Source organism: Aptenodytes forsteri, unplaced genomic scaffold, assembly GCF_000699145.1.
Source record: "Aptenodytes forsteri isolate BGI_AS27 unplaced genomic scaffold, ASM69914v1 Scaffold482, whole genome shotgun sequence".
Lineage (NCBI taxonomy): Eukaryota > Metazoa > Chordata > Aves > Sphenisciformes > Spheniscidae > Aptenodytes > Aptenodytes forsteri.
Genome location: NW_008795046.1, coordinates 832,485 through 840,545, shown reverse-complemented (window position 1 = coordinate 840,545; position 8,061 = coordinate 832,485). Strand labels below are relative to the sequence as shown.

At 46.8% G+C, this 8,061-nt stretch overlaps 1 protein-coding gene across 1 annotated transcript in view; it reads right to left on the bottom strand.

Annotated features, from left to right (window-relative positions):
- Nucleotides 1-8,061, bottom strand: part of BTBD11 (BTB domain containing 11) — a 77,139-nt gene that overhangs the window by 51,805 nt on the left and 17,273 nt on the right. The gene's annotated exons all lie outside the window — the stretch shown is intronic.

Here is an 8,061-nt window from a genome sequence, read left to right as displayed (position 1 = left end):
CCCCCATCCTTCGCACAGTGTATCCCGAAAAGAGGGCAGGAGCCTGGCACAGGACCATGCCCTGCTCTGGCTGACGTGTCAGGCTGGGTACACTCCCCAGCCACTTTGCAATAAGAATGGGAGAACGAACCAGGGCAGAGAGAGGGGATGCCCCCACCTCAGGATGCCAGGGATGGAGAGGTGATGCATGAGGAAGTCTCCAGCATCTCCTACCGATGCAATGTGCACCTCGTGCTCAGCTTTGCAGCTGATCCCACTGTATTATTGAGGTTATCTGTGAGCAGCATCAGAAATCAGACTGTTTCATTTCACTTTTAGCGGTATCAAACCACTAAACTTTTGGGTACCAGCTCTTCTGCCACTTGAGCAAAAATACACAAAACCGTCCCCAAAAGCAGATGGTGGGACTCTGGGCCACAACCCCTACCTTGAGCAAAGCACAGACACTATCAGAGACATGGTCCTTCACTCCATAAGACCAGGACAGCCCCATGTCCTAACGAGAGCTCCCCAAGCCTTAGGTGAAGCACACAGCATACAGTTTGCCCCATCTATGCTAAAAATTATTTGGGGACCAAGAGAAAAATACCAATCCTTAAATGAGAACCATGGCTTCAAGTCCTAGTTTGGAGACAAAAATAATAAAATATCTGCAGCTGAACATCTTGGAAGGTCGCTGCCTGTTAGGTCAAGGTGGACAAAACCCCAGAGCAATGCAGGCTGCAGCAACTGCCCTCCCAACCCCAGTAAGTTTTCATGCCCGCTTCATCTCCTAGCTGGGGTGTCCAAAATGGGTGTCTCCTCTGTGGCTGTACGCAGGAGACAAAGTCTGCGTGGGAAAGGGATGAGGAAGGGCAGAAGAAATCCCTCTTTATAAAAATATACTTTAAAATTCTAAAAACTGTATAATCATGAAAAAATAATAAATCTGTCCAAGAGCTACTTGAAAACTATACACAAAGTCCTGTGTTTAGTCAGGACTGCTGAAAACTATTTAGACACAGTGAAACCGTTTCATCCACACTGTGAAGTAGATACCATGTCTAAGGGATGTTAACAGAGATTGCTATAATATAAAAAAAAGAGATGAAACTTGTAAATTAATACTGTCCTCAAGGAATGTCTGTAATTAACCTGCTCTTACCTTCTTCTTCTAAACCTTTTTCTTTTGTCTCATTTCCTATGTGGCTCCCTTTCCCCTCCTCTTTAACTGTATATTCCCATATTGCCTCTGTTTATTAGCTCAGTATATCACCCTAATACTGGAAATGTTCCTTTTAGTGCAGCAGCATCCCTTACTTTTGCTCCTTTCACTTCTCCTGCTCCTTTTAATTTGATATTGCTTTCCCTTCTTTGCCTTCCTTTATGTGGTCCCTTTTCTAGGAGGGAAAAAAAACCAAAAAAAAAGTGAAGCCTGGATTAGGTGCCCAGTAGGCAAATACTTTATGTTTTAAATAACTTTACCGCAAAAGGATCTACCCTGAGAAAAATTATTTAAGAGGATGTTGATTCTGGAATATCTTTTTCCTATTTATAGCTCTTTATGCTGTTTATTTCTCTTTTGAAGACTTGACTTTACACAGCTCTGATATTAATATTCCTAAGGAAGGGTGATGTATTTCAAAAGTGCCAAAGGACAGAGAAGCCCTGAGGCCACTAACTTTCCCTGGGATGCTGGGTTCCCAAATCTCAGAAGCACTTAAACGAACAACCTCCTTTTGAAATACAACATCTTCGGCTGACTTGCCACTTTCATCATTATTCTATTCAAACACATCACCATCACCTCAAGACCAGGCTGCGTTTGTTTCCAAGGCTTTTTGCTTTCCCCAGACCTGCCACGGCCACATAAGGAGGCAGATAGAGACAGAACATCTTCTCCCACAGCTCCTGCAGAACGATTTCCATAACCCAGCTCATTTGTCATGAACATCTTCTCCCACAGCTCCTGCAGAACAATTTCCATAACCCAGCTCATTTGTCATGATGGTGGCAGCGGTCAGAGGAGGGAGAGGGGAGAAGCAGGGGTGTATCTGCTGGTGACCAGCAGATCCTGGAAGGTGACCTGGGAAGCAGGTCACCTGCTCTATGTGTCCTCGGAGCAGAAGGGACCCTCTCTCATGGTGTTAAGTAGCTGGGGACAAGTGATTGGTGGGAGTTGTTTTCATCACTTGCTGAGCAAACAGCAGAAAGGGAGCTGCAAATCACACTGGAAGTGTAAAAATGCATATAGTTACCCAGCAAACTTGGTGCCAGGAAAACAATTAAAGGGAAACTCAATTCTCGGTTATGGTTTGCATGAGTGAACGCGGTCTGGATCACAGAAAGGAAGATAGGCTTGTACAGAGCCTTCCTATAACATCTGCTGGGCGAACAGAAGAGCAGAGGGCCATGCCTGAACAGGGGACTCGGGGGTTCACGCTTTCTTCTCGTCTCTCACGCAGGTCAGAAACTCACCCAGCAGAAGATCTGCCCCACCACAGCAAGGAGCATAGCAAATAAAGTTATTTACAGGAACTGTGATAACTGCACTATAAAATTGCATTTTTTTTCTTTCCTGGTCTTGCAAACTTCAACAGAGAAATAGAAATGAACGTGGCTGTTCTGAGTTCACTCAGAATATATTACACTCCTTTTTCCGAGGCAAAAAAAAAACCCAAAACATCACTGCATATCTGAGCATGTCAGGGAATTTGTATTTTGAGAAGAGAACCAAATATGGTTGAGTGTAATAGGTTAAAAATACGCTTCAAGAGTCTATGCACCACGTGAAGGGGATTTTTTTTTGTTAATGCTGTTTGTGTGCCAAAGGAGAAAGAGGAACACAAAGTTATAGAGAGGTGACAACCCACAAGACAACGTGACATCAGCAAGACATATTTCACTTTTCAAATGACACCGTGCAAAAACGGGTTAGGCGAATGCATCACATCATTGGCGTATACATTGATTTATCTCTGCTGTACAAAGGCAGGTAACAACCAGGAGAGTTCGGTACTTTTGTGTTCCAGAGCAGACATGTAGCAGATAAGTCACCTAGTTATATGTTTTGGAAGTCCATGCCTTAATTAAATTAACCTAACCACAGTAGGAACATGCTGGGCTTCACTTTGCCTGAACGATGTGGAAAGTCAGGAGCAACTCGATTGCTGCAGAAGCACCTTACAGGGGTGCAGGTCAGCAAGCACTCTGATCTCCTCCTCCAGCCCATCTTTGTTCCTGTGCTTAACTTTAAACGCATGCTCCCATCCTCTTTAATTCACTACAGTTCAAAGTTAAGCATGAGCTTAAGTAATGTCCCAAATAAAGGATGGATTTCGGCACAGGCTTGTATTTTCCTGAACTGTCATCTAAGGGGAAAAACATGCCAGATGGGGATGCACGGAGAGGTCTCTGCACAGATCAATCCCCATCCCACACAAAAGGGCTGGGAGGTGGGGGAGGGATGGGGGAGGCCAACAAAAAGCAGATACCAAAGGGAAGGACCCTTCTGGGCACTGTCCCCCCAGTCCTCGGCAGGGGGACAGCCGGCTCCTCTTGGAGCATGCCCTCCCTGGGTCCCTGCTTGAACAGAAAAGGGAATTATCAGTGCCCCCCAAACTCTCACATTGCCGGTTCCTCCCTCCAACTCAGCATCCCTCCCTGTTTCCTCCTGCCACCCAGTGCCCCTCTCACATCTATTTTGGGACAGCTTGGGGACCCACGAGCTCCTGTGCCTTGCAGACATCTGCAGGCAATACCCAGCTGGCACCCCCCCACGAGGGACGACTGCTTGCCTTCCTCTCCCATCCCAGATATGACACGTCTTTCTCCGCGTTGCCCTCAGAGGCATTCTCCTCATTGCCAGCTCCCCACCAGCACACACCCATGCCTCTCCCCGGCACGCTCTCCTCCGGAGCAGGGCTGATGACCCCTCCGCGCCCGATCGGACCTCAAACCTATCTTGGGTTTTGCAGGGCTCATGTCTCTGGGGCACTTCAAATTACAAAATGGCTCATCAGGAAAGCAGATGTTATGGGGGGGGACGGGACCTAAACATAACGCATAACCCGCTCCAATCACGCCATCTTAACCGCATGAGGGATTGCCTCCCGAGACACATGCAGCAGTCCTGGGCTGCCCACCATTTCCCTCCTTGGCTTGCTAGTACACGGAGATATTAAAAGTCCTGTCATGCATATGCAATAGCTCAGGCTTTTTCATTATTATTATTATTATCAGTGGCAATATACCTGTATACAAACAGGAGGAATCATTGGATGGAAGAGCATGAGAAATGTGCACTGTAAAACACAATAGCATACTTCATTATTTTTGCGTGGGTCTGTGAGGAGACCGATGAAGCTCTTTTTTGGACACTGACAGCAGTCAGTGACGCCAGAGTTGCAAAGCACTAGGGCCAGCACTCCTGCAAATCCCAGCTCCCAGTAACCCCTGGCCCTGGTTTTTCCCTGTCCCTACCACCTTTGCAGGGTGCAGACTCCCTGCTGCCCACTGACCGTGACTCCACGGTCCACCTTGCCGCCCAGTCCTTCAAAAGCAGGGCCACCAGGCACACCCACCCTCTTCTTCTTGATTTCCCAGCAGCTTAAGCAGTTCTTCCTCTCCCCAGTTGCTCCCACTCCCTTGCAAAGAGTAATCCACCTTTTTGGCGGGACCCCCCTGCCAGGAAAGCGGTGTCCTGTCTCACTCTCTCCTCCCAGTTCCCACTATTGGGATGACTCCTCTCGAGCTCCCCTCCGGCAGGTGACTCCCTAATCATTTCTGCCAGGCGATGAGATTCCCAAACGAGGGATTCTTGCCTGTCACGATCTCTGGCGTGCAGGCTTAAAGAGCCTTCCTGATGGCATGCTTATCACCTTTGAATGCTCATCACCTTTGAATGCTCCTCACCCACGCTCAGTCCTCCTCCACCGCTGTGGTTCACGAACCCCAGACAGGCCACCAGCCCCTCGCTCACAGCAGAGCCTGCAGCACGCTCCAGGTCCAGAAGCTTATCAAGCGCGCACAAGAGATTTCCCCAAATAATCACAGTGCTCAAAGAAAAAATCGTCGTTTCAAGTGCAGCACAGCAGCCTCTCTATTTCCAGGGGCACTTCACATTGCTCTTCTTCAGACACTGAGCCCTTGTCCCACCACACGCACACACTCACTGTATGTATTAAAATCAACTGCTACGGAGAGGACTGGCTTGATGGTCTGCATTAGGATGGGAATGGAGAAATTCCTGAGGGCTAATGCTATTCGAATGCGAATTCCCACAGCCCCCTCCTGCTGTCCCTCCCTCAGTTTCACCAGCTGGGAAGTGTACATAGCAGTATAGACCTGACCTCGCTTTAACTTAAACACCTTCTGTATGGTTCAATTACTGCAATTGCTTTGGATGATTTCTGTTTGCAGGATCCTTTAGCTACTGAGGAGGATGCTCTTGTGGTAGGTGTTGAGTTTCTTCACTCACTCCAGCCAAGGAGCGGTGACTGCAAACCTGTGTGGCAATGGTAGCCAAAGTGCTCTACGCAGGTCACTGATGTTTTACTGACTGCTTTTGCAATTTTAGAGTAACAGTGCTTCTGAGAAGCAGAAGGCTGTACTTTTGCAAGGAAAAGCCTATCTAGGCAAAGGTAGGGAGATGTTTCTGCTTGCAGATATGAGTCAGCAACTTTAACATTATGAAGAGGTCTTTTCATTTGTTTGGTTTTATGTTTATGTTTTCATGGGTGATTTTTAAAGAAAATCCCAGCGTACGAATTGAAAAGCATTCTCAGTTCCGACAGTTTTCATTTAGAACATATGATGAAACCATATATGCAACGCTAGTCCATTTTTAGCGGAGAATAGAGAAGCATGGTTTTTCCAATGTTTAGCATACATTTCACATGGGTTTCCAGGCTGCAAAATTAATATTTTATATTTACACCAGAAGCTACTTGTCTTCCTGGCGAGGAAATACCTTCTGATGCCTTCAGAAAGCTGCCAGCCCCGCTCCTGCCCAGGGACCCAGCAGCACCGACTGATGCACCACGCGAGTCCACGCAGCTGTCCCACACTAGGCAGCCCCTCCGCCACCCCAGAAGCCCAGCTAAGGGCGACCCAAACAACCAGCCTTTGAAAAAGCCAATTCTGCATTTTGTTCAGGCTGAAGGATCAATTTTCCTTGCACTCACACAAGCCTCAGTGAGACCGGCCTAGGTGGAGGGAGGGTTTACCCTCAGACTTTCATGTACCAAGACATCAGTGCTCCAGAGTCTGCACAAGGGTATCTGTGAGTCACATTTTTTGAACTTGCATCCAGTGTTCGAATGTGCCGTCCCCATTGCCTCTCCTGCGTTAAAAACATTAACAGCTGAGACTTGAAACGCATCCGAGTCAAAGTGATGACTCGGCCAGCAACCACAACGGGGAAATATTTCACAGGCAGCTTTGACATCAGATTTGACACGACTGGCTGTGGCATAAACCCCTGAAGAGACGCCAGCGTTGGGAGCGCGGCGCAGAACAGCCTGGGTAACGCGCTGTTCTCACAGTGCTGCACGCAATTTTCTCTCTTTAAAAAAATCCTATAGCCATCCCATGGACAGCGTAAGTCTAGCTTGATAAATTAGATGTAGAAGACAGCCCCAGCCCAGCAAGGATATACCATCTGACAGCCGAGCTACAAATACTGTCTGAACTATTTCTTGTAACGTGTGCAATCTCACACGCGGCAGGCAGCTGTCAATACCACTTCTGAAGGGATTTTTTAAAAGTGGGAAGTTTGATATTTAGGGTGCAAATCTAGAGGATTTACATAAGGATGGATTTGGGATTTCTTTTCAGTGGCTCCCAGTGAAATCAACCCTGGTGTTAACTTTGAGTTCAGTGAGGCCACGGTTTTACCATCTGAAGTTTTCAATTAAGTAGTGGACAAAACTATATAGGGTTACGTAGGGCTATGCCATAGTGGCACATCATGCATGTGTAATGACTTCTTCAGACATACGTTGCAAGTTGAATAGGTTTCATAGCAAGACTTCCACATTCCCAGTGCTAGCGCTTTACCTGTTCTTCATCAGCATTCCCCATCATTCCCTCCACTCTCTGCTGGCCTTTGCTGGAGACTGCCCTACCCGTGGAGTCTGTACCACGTAATAATTTAAATCAGGGACATTTCCCTAGTTATCTTCTTACTGAAATTGTTCCACAGGTATAATCTGTACAACGGACACGGCTGTACCAGTTACGAAGGTGCTTTGGATGAGTTCAGGTTATTTTATAGCAGTGGAACATTCCTCTCATTAAGAGGGTTGTATCATATTAATTAGGCAGGTACACTAATAACTACCCAAAGTATGAAACAAAATTCAGATGATAACCCAAACCCCTCCCCTTAATCACAAATGACTACAGGCTACAATCTGCACGTGAGTGCGTGTGCAGGGGACGGGTATATTGTGTGTGTGTGTGTGCATGCATGCAAGGCAGGCAGAAAAATAAAAAGCAAGCAATAGCCCATGGGAGTTTCCTGTGGGATTGCTCCGCATACAGGGAAAAGTACTGAAGGAAAGTGAAAAGAAGGTTAAAACCAGACACATATCCATCAACTCAATTAAGACCCGAGCGGAAAAGCTAAAGGCTCCCGGGTGGTACAGGGAGTTAATACTCCTCCAAGACGGAGTGGCAGAGGAAATGCTGGAGAAGGAACTTTGCTGCCGTGTGAGCAGAATTAATGGGTGGTTCTGGACCGGCTGAGCTGCTGAGCCGCCGCTTCTCAATGAGTGGTTAATGGGGAACATGGAGAGTTAGGAAGTAATGAGGACTTTGTCAATACAGCTGTAGATAAAAGTGGGTAAGGAACCACTTAAGGAAAAAAACATCACACAAATCTGCAACTACAGATTCTGCGCTTTCCGGTGCTTCAGAAATTACTTGCAATAATTTTGGAAGTGTTATAGAGGCTGAGAAGCAAAACACAACCACGGGACAGATCCTTTTATTAACCGAGAAGCAGCAAGCAAGAAAGAAATCTTAGTAACAGTGGTCTCATCTACGATTTCTTTTTTTTTTTTTTTTTTATTCCCAGGA